The sequence below is a fragment of the Dermacentor albipictus genome, chromosome 5 (assembly GCF_038994185.2).
Source record: "Dermacentor albipictus isolate Rhodes 1998 colony chromosome 5, USDA_Dalb.pri_finalv2, whole genome shotgun sequence".
NCBI classification, from domain to species: Eukaryota; Metazoa; Arthropoda; class Arachnida; order Ixodida; family Ixodidae; genus Dermacentor; species Dermacentor albipictus.
Window position 1 is genome coordinate 54,933,906 of NC_091825.1, and position 17,867 is coordinate 54,951,772.

General features: G+C 44.6%; 1 long non-coding RNA gene across 1 annotated transcript; it reads right to left on the reverse strand.

The window, feature by feature from the left end:
* Nucleotides 1-1,379: 1,379 nt before the first annotated feature.
* On the reverse strand, nt 1,380-13,394 carry LOC135913242 (uncharacterized). The gene is made up of 5 exons (XR_010567921.2): nt 13,304-13,394; nt 8,872-9,020; nt 7,037-7,104; nt 4,336-4,419; nt 1,380-1,552 (listed from the first exon to the last, which is right to left on the reverse strand). It is a non-coding gene; the product is annotated as an uncharacterized lncRNA (long non-coding RNA).
* Between the last annotated feature and the right edge of the window lie 4,473 nt (nt 13,395-17,867).

Below are 17,867 nucleotides of genomic sequence, written 5' to 3' on the forward strand. Positions count from 1 at the left end.
GTGACTTCATCAAATCAGCGATGGCCTTATGCCATGGCGTAAACACGTTGTTCCACGAATGGGCCACGTGTGGCAAGCATGCGGCAAAATGTTTCGTGGTGGGCCACCGCGCTTACAGAGTGGCAGACATAATACGGCAGGTGAAAGTGTCGAACACTGGTGATCGCTCCGAGCTGCTGTATTCGTGTTGGCGAAACGCCTGCTCGAGAGGCAGCTCCACGGACGGCTGCGTTCCTTCAAGCCTTGATCGCAGGCGCCCGACTTTTGGTTATGTGGTGTTCCGTCTGGTGCAGGCTCGTAGCCAAAACTTTTAAAGCGAAAGCTTTACTGGCCGCGAATTTGCAGTTTCGCCATGGCGGTGCTCCAAGGACGCACATGACGTCACAACGCGCGCCTCGCCGCGATATTTCTCGCTCTCTCTCGCTCCCTACTCCCTACTGCGCATGCGCCATTAGTAGCACCGAGCCACAGGTGTTCCGCCGCTGCACAGCGACGCCCCTTTCCGCGCCTCTGTTTGGTATGACGTAACACCACGTTTCTCTTCGTTGCACTCGCCTCCGCTCGCTGGCTAGCTACGTCGCATGCCTGATAATATGTCGGAGGAATGAAAAGGAGAGCTCACGTGTGACCAGAGAGCCTATGTTTAAATAAACATGGTTGCTACCATTTTCATAGCAATCTTCCGTTTTAATTTATCCACCCTTGTACGTAGACAAATTATTGTTTACAATACCATTTAGTTGAACGCTTCAGTAGTGAACTCTTACTTTCTTCATTAAAGTAAATGAAATCATGGTGCAGCGTCTGATCCAGTAGTGAACTCCACTTGCCAAAAAAAAAGAATCTGCCTAGCCTATCAACCTTTCTTGTAGAAATACCTCTACACCAACACTGATTCAATATGGAACAAAATCTCAGAAATTACAACCATTCTCTGTAATCAGTCTGCATTAGTGTGTTTGAAACAACCAAGTATTATATAAAAAGACAGATTTTTCTATTACAAAAGCTAGAGACAAACTCTCCTGGCCAATCTTTGCACATTTCACCTCATTTTAAGCTCCTTTTTTTTCAACTGTAACAAAACCACACTACGCGCACCTCCACTGCGAATTTGGCCTTCAGCGAGTTCTCTTCGCTTGCCTACAGCATCTGCACAATACATCTCAATTAGCTTCTGCCTGTTACGAGAATCGATCGGAAGTCCTTGCCTTGAAATTTACAATATAAGCATCGACCTACACTACATGGAAGAAACGATAATATAAATGTGGACGTAAAAGGATATCAATACTTCCTAGCAAAACTTTATTTGGTAAAATACTTGGCCGCGTTCACCGCACGACTATGACCACCGTGGGGCGGTTAACAGCGGTTTTTCCAGTGTGTGCTTTGGGCACCTAGTCATCTTCGTCCTCCTCGTCATTGTCGTCATCCTCGCAGAGGTCGCTGTCGTGAAGGGGTACCACGACACCACATACGTCGTGAAACTGCTCGAGACAGTACAGGGGTACAAGGTCCTCCACTTCTTTCGACACCCATAGCGTGCATTCTGCAGAGTAAGAGAGAGAAAATATCCGCCGATTAAGATATTGACACGTGTGCCTGTTCATGTTTTTTTGGGTCACCGCTTTTCGCCGTCTAACAAATGTTATCATCATACCTTGCTGGTGAAGCAGCGCACTGACGCGGATACAGTGAATCTTCACTGTGTCCGTGTCAGTGCAACTGCTTCACCAGCAGGATGTTTAATCACCAACTCGCCCAACATTCCACATTACAAGTGTTATCGCTCAGCTCTCGACGCGCCCGCATCTATAGGAAGTTTCTCGAATGCCATCGACGGTTCTAGCTGCTGTCGTCACCGAAGCTTCTGTAACTTCTGTAATGAGACACCTGTTGGCGCAGAGCTTAATCTGTCAAACAAAGCGCTAATAGTGCTCTAACCAAGTGCAAATGCAAAACATTTTAAACATTTACAAAAACAACGTGTTAACGACTACACTCCTGTGAAAAATTTACACTAGCAGCAAAGAAGAATATATTTCGTTACCGCTACTATGTGTGGTTGAGCTCTGTGCCACCAGATGGCTGCACCGTGCAGACCATTCTCATTTACGCTTCTTCTCATCCCCTGAAACGGCACGGTCAAACTGCCGGGCCCTGTTCCTTTGCACTTGCGTTTACCCGAATACCGGACTCGCGAAACGTTATTAAAGAAGTTTAGCTTGTCCGGTATTCCGGTAAAACCCAGGTGGACACTAGAGCGGTCTGCATGGTGGAGCTGCCTGGTGGCGCACTGCTCAGACAGACAGAAACTGCTAATATTGCATTAACCCAGCGTATTCTTCTTTGCTGCTGGTCGGCACTAGAGTAATTTTGTTGCTGCTAAAAATTTACACCAGGAATTAAGAAGAATACGCTTGGTTAATAAAATATTAGCTGTTTCTGTCTGTTTGAGCACTGCGCCACCAGGTGGCGGCACCCTGCAGACCACTCACGTTTACGCTTCCGCCTCAACGCCCCAACGCCGGCGATTTACCGGAATACCGGACGAGCATTTATTAGAGACTTCTAGCGTGTCCGGTATTCGGGCAAGCGTGGGCAGTTTTCCGGTTTAGCGGGGGCGTCAAGGTGAGCGGCCAGATTGGTGGCGCCAGCAAGTGGCGCAAAGCTCAACCGCACAAACACCGAGCTAATTACTATATTCTGCTTAGCTGCTGACGATAATTTTCGACAGTGGCGTAATCGTGTTCACAATTACGCCGCTGCCAAAAATTTGCACAAGTGGCGAAGCAGGATATGGTGAGTGACTGCAGTTTTAGCTATGCGTTTGTCTCGTGGAGCTCTACAACACCAGGCGGCTTCACCGCTCCGGCCGCTCACGTCTACGCCCCGACCATCCGGTAATCCGCCCAATCTTCCCGTTTACCGGAAAAGCGAACAAGCTAAAAGTCTCTATTGTAATAGTGATCCTCTGGTATAAAGTGACAACCGCAAACGAGAAAATCCTGGTGCCGATCGTATAGCGGCAGTCGGATGCGCTGCAGCCAGGCCACTCGTCTGCTGCCTTGCAGAGGGACACGATGTCGCAGCTTGACATATTGCCAGTCGGTACATTTCCAGCCCACGACGCCACATAATCGAATCATGGTGCTCGCGAAAAGACGGAGACTGACTCTGAACGCGGAGCTCTCGTCAAATTGGAGCACGTTGTAACACAAGAAGGCGACGCTTGCTGTGTGCGAGAAGTGCTTAAGTACAGTGACAAATTGTTCTTGCCCATTCTGTTTGTGTTACTTTGTGCTTATACAAACAAATTAACTAACATTCCAACTATTACGAACAACATTTCTTCACCATAAAATTGGAAACATTATTGATGGCACGCCCTGGGCCGCCAATCGGATAGCTCGCCTTAGTAACGTGATGGTGCAAATTAGGTCAAATGGGCTGGGACGGCTTAATATTCAGCCGAGTGATTTCTGCGATCGGCAGCGAGGTACATTTTTTAAAACCTTATAATAAATTACACGCTTTACGCAGAGCACTTAGATGCGTCAGTTAATGGTCACAAGTACCTACTCGAAAGACTCGGCGCGCTTGTACAAAATCGTCAAAATTGTTTCAGGGTAACAGTGTATGAACTGAGGACTTTCGGCCTGCTTTCTTGTAAACAGAAACGTACAATTTTTGTTAGATTGCCAGTACTACCTTTTGCCTGCTTCGAAGCTTCGTCATGCGGCCTGCTCCAGGAAAAGAAATCCGGCAAGAAATGCAGAATTCTCATGGAAATAAAATTGCGGCGTTTACGAAATCCCCGATGGCGGAAATTTTATAAACACAGATCACGTTGTATTCGTTTGGTTATTTCGTTATACTGTCTGGAACGTCCATTCGCAGACAATACAAGGGCAAAAACTCGATTTTGAAATACTTGTTTCTTTGAAAGCTTCACTGACTGTCTTTTGCTTTTTTTGTTAGCACACAACGGGCCCGCTAACTCAGACTTACTTATCAGGAAAGAATTTCTTTCTAGTTGAAAATGCAAAGATGGCCGCCTTAGAAAGTCCGAAGCGTAGCTACTTCCTTCAATATTTGTGTTTCGGTACACAGCAGAAGGGATCATTGCTTGCCTTAATGGAAAGCAGAAACATTCGGCCCTGAATGTTAGGGGCCGGAACCCCATCTGAGGAACTGCTCAAAATTATTTTTAATTTTTGTTAAATGTTTGCCCTGACTGTTAACAGTGTGTTAGTCACATAAGTTTAGCTTCAACAGCAAGAAATAATTTGATCGAACAATATATTGAGTTTCCTTTGACTTGGTCCTTACGGTCTCCGAAGTGCGGAACTTCCGTAACGGCGCAGTCTTTGTAGTCGCTCCAAATTACATACGCCACTTCCACCTTGTCGGAATCTGCAAATAGGTAGCAATTCAAAGTAAGTATATGCGAAAGAAAATAGAAGCACACAGAAACTTCTAATTGGTAAAAGTTTACATCACACGTATTTTCACAGAAGTAGCAAGGAGTCAGCAATGATCGAATACGAGAATGTCCGACTCTACATCCAACGTTTCGATAAAGCAATCTGTTATTGAGAGAGCAAAAATTGATTTACTCCCCCGAGTGTATATAACTGACATTTCCCTAATCCCCATCGGGAGGAGAATATCAGCGCGCTTTGACTAGTATCATAGAAGTCGAAATAATAAAAAAAGGATATGCTTATTTGTGACTGTTTCTTCTAGAAGTTTCTTCTAGAAGAAGATACAAGAAAAATGCAAAAGAATCTTCTCAGTTAGGCAGGTTAGTTAGTTTTCGCCCAAAACTTGGAATAAAGAAGACAGAGGCTTTGGACAACGCAAAACAAGCATTAAAGTAAGCACGTGCGTAGTCGGTACAGTCCAACGTTACTAGACTAGCTTCAGTTGTAAAACTCCCCGCCCGCGCGCTTACAGCCGCTGTCGCAACTTCTGTGACAGCCGCCAGATGGCAGCGCTGTTCCATCGGGCTCCACTGCAGACGCCTCGTCACAGCCTTGAGCACTCGCGGACGGGCAGTTTGCGCGTGTTTCACGCTCGCTGGCGTTCTCCCTTGTCCGAATTTGTGATACCACAAGAAAGCGGTATCCACCTACAGCAATAAGATTTATCGCGCCAGTTCGTTAATACTGAAAGAAGGGTAAACTGCACGAAAGGAAGAAACGCATACAGCGAAGCGCAGAAGCGGCATTTCTAAATGTCGTGTGTTTCTTCCTGTCGTCTTAACGTTTCGCGCAGTTTAGGCTCACGAGCCTGAATAACTGGCCAAAGTGCGTGATTGTAGGATGACCTTCATTCCCACCGAAGCTTCTCACCACGCCAAGGAAGCGCTACAAAAAGAAAGATGAGGTCGGTCTTGCTACACACAAGCCACAAAAAAGAAAGAAAGAAGTCGGATTTTTCATTCCGTGAAGATGCTTAATCAGCGAAGCTGAAACGTGCGGCCCCTGTGTTTATCACTGGGTTATCTCGAGGGTTCATTAAAGTATTTCTCAATTATAAGGTTACACACACAATCGGCTGCGACGGAGAGAACGACGTCACTGACGGTATGCCCGCAGTCCGCAGTTGTCGCTTGCGTTCGATGTCTCGAGTTTGCTCGGCGGCGTGGTTAGCAGCCTTCGCCTGTGATTTGCTGCTTATACATTCTTCGAAATTCAATTTCTTCAAAATTAAATCTTTCCGTTACCTAAGACAATGAGTGGCTCATACTCACTTAAGCAATGACTTATACTCCCGTAAGCGCGGCCTCCCCGTTACGACGACAGAAGTGAAGTGAAATTCTACGCTGGAAGGATGAACGGCCACGCAGCTAGCTGTGGAAGACGGGGACGAACGCGGGAGCAGTGGAACGAGCACGTGCCGTTGATTTCGCATAGAGTTCCCGCTCGGCACGAGGAATCGCTCTATTTCACGCCGAGCAAAGCGTCGCATTGCTGGGAGCACAGAAAGAGTGGTGCGCCGAACTGTCGCCATCATTCCGATAGCGGCCTCTGCAGCTAGGTACGCAGCACGTCGGCATCGTCTGCTGATATTCTTAAGAAACTCGGCGAAGGCTACAGTTCCACGGACGACATGCTTGCTGAAATTCGCCGTCAACAACGAATCACAGAATACACCAACGCTGCACCGCGTGCTTAGACCGGCCCGCCCGAGTAGCCGGCAAGTGAGGAAGTGAAGCCGGGCGCGACTACAGCGCCACGAAGGCGCGGGCGGGTGGCGGTTCCGCGCAACGGCGCCGAGTTTTAAAACTGAAGCTAGTCTAGTAACGCTGGTACAGTCGTAGATATGTTTGCAATAAAGAGGTAAACGTTTTAACAAAGAGAAGAAACATCATTTAGAGATTTGCACTATGCTTGACTGCAATAACTGTAGCAGAATCTGATTAGCTCAGGTGGGCTTGGTCTTGTCGCCCCGTTTGAAAGGCAGTGCAGCTAGAACTAATTGTCACCAAACTTTGGGTCATTGGAGTCAACGTTGATAACTTTCGTGGTGTAGGCGCCATGAACAAAGAAAAGCGTCTTCAGCTGACGTAGAACAACCACAAGGGATTAGCTGCACTTAAAAGGCCTCGTGCCATAAGTCGTCAGACAATTACAAGTGCAGCTACGGCCGTCAAGAGCATACCGACAGCGTTATGCATATACATTGGCGAACATAGCAAGTACGGGAGCTATAATGTAAAAGAAAACCTTGAATTCAACGTGCCGACAAAAGATTTTCAAATGTATTCAAGGTGTAATTTTTACACTTGCAATTTTACACAGGATTAATTAAAATATTTAGCTGTGAAATATGGAGAACTTTTATCGGCCATATCAGTTCATCTCATTTTCTTATGCTCCGAAAGAAAGCATTTTCAGAAATGTTCACGGCTTTTTCGTTCAACGTTGAATAACAAATACAGGCACTGTGGCCTCGTTACGACACAGCCGATTAAGGGTTGAGTTTGACAAGTATCATCATGAAGTGAGAGTGTTATTTTACGTACTTTTGCCAACTGTAAAGTTTGTGGCATCTGGCGTTGCCCCAGCGGTGTGGTGGAAACCAACATGCTTCCTGAAAGGCAACATTCGGCAATGAGCACCCATCCTGTGCAACGCCTAATACAGTCCATCTCCTTTAAATAAAGTTCATACGCCTGAGCATAACCGTGACCCCCACGTGCCATCTCTTCAAATGCTAAAAAACTACCAGTACATTGTGCTAAGCGTGCTATGATCAATCATGCTTTGTCTTCATCATTTACCTAGGTAGATTTTTGAACAATGCACCAAAAGAGGTGTTCTGAACAGGAGTCAAGCATGGGTGCTACAGCCCTCGTCGGTTCACTCTGCTTATGAAATTTCTGTTCGACACCCTTCGTCGTAAAATGATGACCATTTAGATGGCCGTGGCAACTTAATACACAATGTCATAATGAGAGATAGTCACACAATTTTTTCCTTCCCCTTTCCCATCATTGGCCTGACTGCTACTGCATCATGTTCCATCACTCTATCACCGGATAGATAGAATGCCTCACGTCATAAAGCAAGCACCGATATTGCTAATTCATGGGTATTTGTATCAGCTGAGCACTTGGCCAGGTGTAATAGGGTCGACAATTATTATAAACCGCCTGCTTAGTGGCAGTCCTGTTGGGCTGCTAAGCACGAGGTCGCGGGATGGAATCCCGGCTGCTGCGGCAATATATCGATGGGGTCGAAATGCGAAATTTCTAGTTTGTTTTCCAGTGTTAGCGTTTCATTCCAGTGTGACTCTGAGTAACAGTATTGTTTGTCTTTTATATCCTTCGGTGGGAGACCATAACTAGTCCTTCTACAGACGGTACAGATAAACAATACGTAGGCAAAAATGTACAAGCTACGATAGATGAAACACAAGGTTTTGAGAAAGAAATGTTTGTGTTACCCCGCTTACATTACTGTGCACCGTTCTGTATCTATACTACCAGGTACTTTGTGGTAGTAATGTTTCTGTGCTGCCTCATCAGCCGGAATCTTTTCAATAAAGATAAAAGGTGGCTGGTGTGGGAATTTTAACCGGAGCCGCCATCGACATGACAGACAGTCCACCCATAAGGTCACACAGGCAGTCATAGAAGGCGTGACTAAACTGTTTTACAGGCTATCCTCGTTCCAGTTATTGCTTGGAAAAGATTGGCGCGCGTGGCTCGTCATGTATTCACAATTCGCACCAGCTTTTAAGCTCATCTCTGAAGGGAGAAGTTAGTGCTGCTTAAAAGTAGGCTAAGTCATTGTCATTGTCGCCATCATGCCACCGAAGTTGCAACCGTGCTGCTGGCGTCGTCGTGCAGGAATCTTCACACACGAGGTCGCGTCGCACACATAATCGCTCGCCTTCTGCGCATATGTGTCACCTCGTGCAACCCTTAAACAGGCTAGCTAGATTTCCACAAAATGCTTCGCGTGGTATCTCTTCCCGCTGCACGGAACAAAAAAGCGTGGGATCTCCAATATTAGTTTCATTTAAGAGCTTAACTTACCCCAGATGGCGAAACTAAGGCTGCTAGTCTCTTTCTTCTTTTTTTATACGTGATAGCTGCTAATTATTCAAAAATATAGGAAGCAGAGCCTTTTGTCCGGACACTGCGCAGCCCTCAAATTGTCAGGATATCTTGGTTAGACCAGGATATTGTTCAAATGTAGCACAATATCTTGTGCATTTCAACGTCAAAAGTAAGTCTAACGAATTTTTACACGCATTATTGTGACCAGGTATGACGCTTTTGTAGCCTTGAAGATCTCTAGGGTGTTTGGTTTTGTTTATTTTTTCAAAAAACGAGGGTTGTGAAAGACTTACCTCTTACCAGGACCATTATTTATTGACCACACATAGGTTACTGTCTTCGCCTCGGGGTCAAAGTCCTTGCGCTTCGTCGTCAGGCATTCAAAGATGGTGTCATTGTCAGCGTCGGAAATGGCGACAGCGTAAGGGAACGCCGCGAATACCTAGAAGTGAAGAAACGACATTTCAGTTACAGTGCCTACTGAAAATTTTGGTGGTAGGCTGTGCGTTTACGAAATCACGCCTTCCTCAGAAGATCTAAGTAGGTGAAATAGAGTAGACTCTACGTTCACGTTCTAATATTAAGGGTGACAACTTCGTAGGGTTGTACATCAGGTTTGTTGCACCGGGACATCTGCAAGCACTTCGATACCTATTTCCTGTAAAAGACTCTGCAGTAAGGACCGCCCTCTTAAAATAAAGAAACAAAGATAAATAAGATATCTACCTTTAGGAATTGTCTCGCTCACAGATTCGCCCTCATTTCCTTCAGAACATTTCATGTCCCTGAAAACTATAGTTTAAGAAAAGGAAAGAAACTTGAAAACTATAGTATAGAGTTCTCTGTGGCTAACCTAAGAATTCATTGCAAGTTGCGCCCACGATACCACACTGCACCTAATGTCTATACACCTGCACTTAAACTTGCAGTTTTGCGCGTTTTTCTTTGTACGTCACCAAAAATGGTATAGAGAGGAGGTATAGCACTTGCGTCTACTTTGAGGACGTATTCTCGGATTATCACCTTAGGGGATATTATCATTCGCGTAACGTAGTGCTGAACAAGCGAGTCACCTTATTATCTGGTTTTGCTTAGCCATTCAATAAACGTATGCTGAATGTAATATAGCGGAATGTAATCAATGAAGAATACGCTCCCTATTCTCGCTCGAATTTCGAAGCAAGGCTGCATTTTATGATCCGGATTGTTCGGTATGACCACTTCGCTCGTCTAATTACGGAGTTGCTCAAAAAATTTGCAAATATGCTCTCATTCCGCCCCTCCCAAAGTCGCCTATAATGTACGTCCCAGCGGCCAGTGAAAACTTACATACAGTGGTATTCTTCAAAGTATAGCAAATGACGGAAGCGACGACGTGGCGTCACAGCCGCCATCTTCTGAACATCGCTTAATCGCAAAAGACTTGGGCAAAACTAAAAAAGAAGATATTTTCCTCAAGAACGGGCAAGTTGCAGTACCAAGTTCTGTATACTATATATCTCCTCAATAAAATGTAACCTTCATGTGAAACTAGAGTATATAGAAAACAGCCGCATGCGTGAAATTTTTTTTTCAGTGATATCCATAGGAAACCGTACGTCTCCGAATGCCCCGATAGGCGTCGATCATATATGATATTCGCCTCCGCCAGAAACGACTGAGCTCAATCGCCTGTCATGTTTGTACAACGCTGAGTGGTACAACCATATATTTCGCACTGTTACGGTGTCACCGCGGCCAGCTGCATTAAGTAATATTTCCTTTCTTTATATTTGCTGTGTTCGTCGATTTAGCCAAGACAATCGTTTTCTTCTTCCTTTTCTGGGTGTTCTGAAACTATTCTATCAAACAAATGAAGAAACTACATTGTGCAACAAGTAGGTATAGAGAAAAAGTCAAACTAGGGGGCTTGCTAGAATGCTCTGGAAACGTCCCATTGAAATTCTTGCCCAGGGGTTAATATTCGTGAAGTTGCTTAAATAATGTTAAGTGATTATTCTATTAAGCTCAATACAAAAGTATGGTCTTTTTTTTCATATGTGCAGCATCCATTTGGTCGCGTCAATCTAAACCGTCAATCGTCAATCTAAACCTGGGCTAAAGCTTGCTGGGGCCCCATATATATTCAGACAGTCTTTTCATAATGTATACTCAGACACGCGTTGGCCTTCCGATAACGCTCTTGAAGGCGCGCCGCGTCCACGGGCTGCGAGATAGAGGAGACGGGCTGCAGTGCACGCCTCATTCGGAAGGCGCTAAGCAGGTGTCAATAGATGGGTCGCTTAGTTGCCCAAATGCTAATCGCAATAATGAACCTGAGGTCGTTTGTGCACGAATGTATTTTTTTTCTTTAACTGATGAAATGCTTGATCTTTATCTCACGGACGGTAACAGTGATTGCATGTGCCCCTATAAGTTGTCGAACATTCACTATTATTCTGAATAATTCATTCAGAGAAATAGACATTGTCAAGTTGAGCTCATAAATCACTACGACCCCAGCACAAACATTCCTCCGGTAGAGCATTCTTGCTCTTGCGAAAACACCTGCCTGTCATTAACAACAAACGCCGACAAAGAAAAAAAAGATACATATATCGCAAGGGCGTTTGAACTATCTAAATACGTATAAAATATATCGTTTTCGGTTTTAGTAAAACCTTTTTTCAATTCAGTCAGCATCAGATTAACTTACTAAACCGCATGTAACAAAGACATGTTACAATATTTGCTGTGAGTAAAAGTACGTCCGAAATCTCCCTACAGAGAGAGAGAGATATACAAAAGGGGATGAAGGAGAAGGACGTTAGCCAGTGCAAGTACTGGCTGGCTACCGTGTTCTCGGGAAAGGGGTGAAGGGTATAAAAGGTACAATAAAACAATCAGAAAAATTTACATCTCCCTACTACATTCTCTACAGGTACACACGCACACAATTTATTTTGGGGCGCGCAAGCTCGTGGCGAAACGGCCCTCCTCTCCTTGTATCGGCGTACCACTGGTGTCGAGACTGACGCCTGCGCACATGCGCGTCCCTGCAAGACTGCAAGTGTGCCTGTTTGCCATGTAGCCTAGAGGTGCCGCTCGTGCAGTTGGCGCTGTGGCGGCTTGGACAGGCAAAACTATGTGAAGCGCGAGTTTGCCCGCGCCGCTGCGGCCGCGTTTTGTCGGGTGACGAACGTTTACGCATAGGGCCTGGTGGCAAACGCAACAAGTCCGTTTATTTTTTTTCTGCGGTGCCCCTTTCGTGGATAATATTCGTTGTTTGTTTCTTTTTCCGACCGGGGCGTTCTCCGGCAGGAGAGCGTGGTAGAAAATGCGCTCTATAGAAGGAGACAGGTAAGACGAAAATGAACACTTCATTTCCGTTGTGTAAACGATGTTTTGCGCGTCGAAGCCGCGACAGCGCCAATCGCAAGAGGGGCACCTTGCGGCTACGCTCGGGTATCGCCGGCGTGCAAGGCGGACGCGCGGGAACATACAGGCTTGAGGTCGTTGAGGGACGCGCATGCGCGCAGGCGTAGGTCTCGATACCAGGGCTCCGCCGCTAGAAGGGGAGGAGGGTCTTTTCGCCACGTGCTCGCTCTCCACGTAATACTTTCTGGGCGAGTGTACGTTAGATGAGTCCGGCAGTCTTTATGGAACTCGTCCGACGCTTCTCGTAGATTTTGCAATGGCTCACGTTTGAATACGACCGGCATAAGCACACTTATCTACAAGAAATCGAAATGAACTCAACGCAGCTAATCAACAGCGTTGATGAAATTTTTGTGTTGAGTAACTCTTAAGACTTTGCTACTCCAAAAGCAAAGCGTGATAACAAAATGTTAGGTTAAATTGCCGTGTGCAAGTGCTGTCAAAAACTTTAAGAATTCCTATACCTCCTCGAAGAAGTACAAACTGCTCTTTCGAAATGCTTAACCATTTCTATGGCTACACAATGAGGAAACCCGTCCCTCCGTCCGTAAAGTAAGAGGATCTTATTCAAGATAGGACTCACAGCAGCCACAGAATTGACCTTCATGCTGCATCTCGCTTCAAGGCGAACTAAGCGGCGAAAACACTGAGCGCAATAAGCTATCAGATTCGGCGCACTGTGTCCCTATCGCAGATCGCGTTCAAGATAAGGCCCGCGGGGCCCCGACATACGCAGCCGCCGCCGCAGTATGGTTTAACCCCGTTTATTATGGTTCATATCGAGCGCAGGCAGGGTCATAGGCCATATCAACGTGCTAGGTCTGCAAAACGTGAGACTGATCAATTACGTCACGTAGTACAGCGCGCATCGGCCGGTGCTCATCTGCCAAGAAGCAGTGACATCATTCAAATGCCTCATCATCCAATTTAAAGATAAAGAAGAAACGCAACAATAATCATCACAGAAGACAAAATGTACATAACACATCGATCTTGCAGATATCTGGCTCATTCACAATGCCTCCCTCGTCATATCATCTCACGTCCATATCCTCTGGAATATACGTATAACATCAGCGAACATTGCTATAGTACTCGCATCTTCCTCCTCGTCTCATGCTGATACTCCGGTGTTGCAACCGCACTTCTTTGTTTCATAATTCTTTCGCCGTTTTTCATGCTATTGCACCAAACTCAGCAGCATGCGTCGACGAAGGAGCAGGAGAGTAGTTTGAAGAGCTTATGTGTCATTTAATTAACTTTTATAGGAGATTATCCGTGTATATTCTATGAACCGTTGGTCCTTACCTTGAAAGCGTCTGGTACGTCGCGCTGCAGAACATTGGGTCCTTTGCCAGCATCCGATTTGGATAGCAGCACGATGGCCACCGCAGCCAAAACCACAATCAGAGAATTGTTCATTCTGTTAGCTATGTCCACAGGGCTTTTCTGTCGATCCTTTATACTCTCGCTGGCTAATTTGATGTCGGTCAATAACTTTCCAGTGATTCTGCGCGGGAATGTGCAAAGCTGTTACATTGTTCACTGAGAAGTTGACCGTTTGTAATTAATTTTCCTGTCTCTCTCGCTTCACGTTGAACGCCGCATTTTATTTTTCTTCTTCTTACTAGTTCACTGATCTTGTGTCCGCTGGGCATGTTTCGCTCGTCTGTCTCCTGGAATAGCACAGCTTATTGTTCATTTGACAACTTTGAAGCAATCAAGCTGTGCAAAGTGAAATTTGGTTTCGTAAACTGGAGTCACGTTCGCCACGAACACTGTAGCTGTGCAGCATGTGGTAAGTATGCCCTCGTGGTGCTGCCATGCGTGTCACAACACCTCGACATTTCTGCAAAAAGAGCAACATCACTCTTATCTCAGGTCGCGCTTTTCATTGCTACTTTAATGTCCACGTGTGTGCTAGCCCAATGTTTTTCCACTTCAATTGACCCTTTTCGTTGATAGAAATTTCTAATACCTTCAGAAGCCCACACTGAGAACTGGGAAAGCGCACCGAAGCTGGACAGTGGGAGCGTAATGTATTTCCAGCCACAGACCTATGCGAGTAAAAACGCGCAAGATTCCCGGTATGAAATTATTCTCCCCTGACAGTGGCATGTGTTATGAAAAGAGATGTTGAATCACCTTCAGCCAGAAAAGGAAAGGACATGCTCCTATTCATTTTGAATGCCCGCAATTTTAGATCGTGGATTTCAAACAGGCGGTTCAGAATTCAGACGAATTTTAACGGTAATTGCACGTTAAGACCTCGGGATGACCAAGCATTTTCGGTGAAGCTCCTCACTAATTAACGATGGCTACCCTCTAGGATCGTATAATATACCAGTTTTATCGACAATTCTTTCAAAATAATAAAATCATTATATGGCAAAAAAATGTCCATTTTAAACGGCCTTGCCACGATTTCAATGATGGGCCCCAGTATTTGCGTGATAGATCGCCCATAAAATTAGCCAAACGTTGCCTAATATCTTTGCTTAATAGCTTTCGCGGGCATGCAGCAAACTTAACATTGAAATCAGTCAATACTGAAAATTTAAACTTTTTTTCTATAAACTATGTACCTTGTACCATTTTTGCAATAAATACCCAATGTATTTACCAAAATGCATTGATATTCTAGGTAATACAATTACACGCTTGAAACGAGCCATACAGGAAACACTTGCACAGCAATGCTTCCCGCTGCAAACATTCACTCTGTAATCCTCGAAACTAAAGCAGGCCACAAAGTTTTTAGCCAGAAGCTTTTGGTTTGAGAACTGACTGACCGCAGCTCAGCAAATGCAGTATATCTTCTACAGGCATTATTCTAAACTTAAACAGCAAAAATTTTCATTTTTACTCTCTTGGCGATCGTCGCGCCATTCGTACGTCGGAGATTGCCATGCGGCTTCGCAACTGAAAGATGTCACACATCTTTAGTTACCAAGCCACGTTCAGTACAGTGCCACCCATTGCATTGAGACTATCTGAAATATTTGGACATGCGCAGTCAAATAAGCAGGAATTTCTGATAACTTTTAATTTATTAAAATACCATATTCGCATGATATGCTTCTCATTATATCTTCATTAATGGCGACGAATTTGAAGTTTCTCGCTCTCGTTGTGATTGAGGAACGTGTGCAATGCCGTTCTGTATTGCGGGTGACAACTTCCATGTATTTCGAACTTATGGGTGTGGCAAGGGCTTCTTCAACGCATGCCTGAAGTTCCGATCTGTGCTCTATTGATTAGGGATTTAGGGCAGATGATTGCGCTGCTGTCGACGTCGTAGTGTAAGTGTAAATGTGGAAGAGCAAATCATCATGGGCTAAGTAAGAGTCAGATTGTCCTCGTCGAGTCGTGCGCCTTCTCCGCTATCGCATCGTTCTCTGTGCTTGTTATTTTGAAGACTTGGCAGCAACAATGATCTGTGGTAACAATGTTCAGTGATATGGGTACTTCGACAGCACATCGACCAGGCCTAACGATAATAATACGAAGCATTTTTTGCCCATCATCAGTTTTTCGCATGGCTGCTGCTGCTGCTGCCACCGCCACCGCCCTTCAGTATTCCAACTAGTCTGAATATACGCAAACGCAATAGGTGCGTCGCATTGAAGCTCCAGGAAGCGGGCTTATATTAGCTCTGTGTGTTCACCGACAACGCAGTTTCAGTAGCGCCTGACCTAAAGCCTGTCATACCATGTCAGCTGTAGAGCATTCCTAAACCACACAGACTTCTGTGGTGTACGTGATTTGATTTTCTTCGATTTGGACCATGGGAACGCAAGAATTCCGAGCGATTCCTGTAGAATGAGTGTGGAGTTAGTGCGCGGTGCTGATCACATGTATACACATTCCATTAGTATTTTTCTTTCCACAAGCTTCATTCATCTCCTTCGTCCTGGTTGCTTGGTTGCCTAATCTCACAGTGGGTGTTCACGTGATTTTGTGTTTACATTTCGTAATAGCTTGAGAACTCTGTATTATTTTATTTATTTATTCATACTGCAGGTCAACATACTGGCCCATGCAGGAGGGGTAATACAGTTGACAAGGTAATAACAATGCAACAAAGGTGATAAAAAATGTAGATAAAAACAGTGCATGAAAATGATGCATCCCATAGCCACGTTACAAAGATCACAATGCTTCCCTTAGCACAGTAACTACAACAAAAAAATCGCACATTTGAATTTATATGTGGATCAAAACCCTGTGCCAAACAACAATCGGACACTAAACATAACTAAATACTGGAAATTTCACATATGAAAACGAGAAAAATAGTGAAAAAATTGGTGCTTATGGTTGTGTTATTTTATGTGAAAAATAGTTCTCCAGCGCAATTGTGAAGTTCCCCGATTGAAGTACTTCAACAGGGAGAGAATTCCATTCGTTTATAGTACGCGGATAAAAACTATTCATGTGAGATTTTGTTTTAGCAAATAATGGCGTAAGGGAAAAGTTGTGTCTATGTCTTGTTTTTCGTGCATTAAAAGGCGTTACATATTGAGGTATTTGAAGCCCGGTTTTTCTATTTATGGTGTTATGTAAAAACTGGAGACGACTAACTTTGCGTCTGTGTTCTAGTGAAGTGATCTTATTCATAAGCATTAGTAAGGCCGGGGAATCCTTTCTTTTATATCTTCCAAAGATAAATCTAACGGCCTTCCTTTGTACACGCTCCAAATTCATGATGTCCTTTTTGGTATGAGGATCCCATGCAACCGCTGCGTATTCAAGTTTCGATCGCACGAATCTGTTATATGCTAAAATTCTTGTGTTTACCGGTGCCTTTTTAAGTTTCCTTTTCAAGAACCATAATTTCCGCAAAGCTGCTGTACATGTAAGGGAAATATGGTCTGACCAGGAGAATCTGTTAGTGAATGTGACGCCTAAGTATTTGTATTGTTTAGCTTCAGTTATTTTTGTGTCGTTTAGAACATAGGAAAATATACTAGGTTCCTTTTTTCTTGTTACTCGCAGCAAGACTGTTTTATGTACGTTTAATTCCATGCCCCAAAGTTTGCACCAATTGGAAATTGCCATGACCGATTTCTGCAAGCCTGCGTGATCGTTTCGTGAAGCGATTTTTTTAAATACGACGCATTCATCCGCAAATAGATTGACATGCACATCATCGGCGATTGCGTCTATTATATCATTAATATAGATTAAAAATAAAAGCGGTCCTAATACGCTGCCTTGCGGTACGCCTGAAGTTACCTGACGGACACTTGAGGAACATTTATTAATTTCTACGAACTGCTGCCTGTGTCGGAGATAGGTTTGGATCGATGATCCATTTAATGGAAGACCAATGCACTCGAGCTTGTAGAATAATTTTCCGTGGGTTACCTTATCGAACGCTTTGCTAAAATCTAAAAAGAGCATGTCAACTTGTCCGGACGAGTCAAGTACTTCGGAAATTTCATGAACGACTGACACAAGCTGAGTTGAAGTCGATAATCCCTTTCTGAACCCAAGCTGTAGTGGGGATAGGACATTGTGATCTGTCAAAAACTGACGAATAAAGCCTGCAACAATGTGCTCCAATAATTTGCTGCATGTGCTTGTAATAGAAACAGGACGATAATTTGACACTGTCAGGTGATCGCCCTTTTTATGAATTGGGACAACTCTTGCCTTACGCTAATCTGATGGTATCTCTGCTAAGTGTAAGGATAATTTGAAAAAATCTGTTAAGAATACACATATCTGTTCCGCATACCTTCGTAAAAACGCATTCGGAAGCTTGTCAGGGCGTGCAGATTTCCTAACGTTGACATTAAGGAGCATTTCCAAGACACCTTCTCGGGAAATCGTTATATCATGCAAGACAGATCTATCTGTGTTGGAC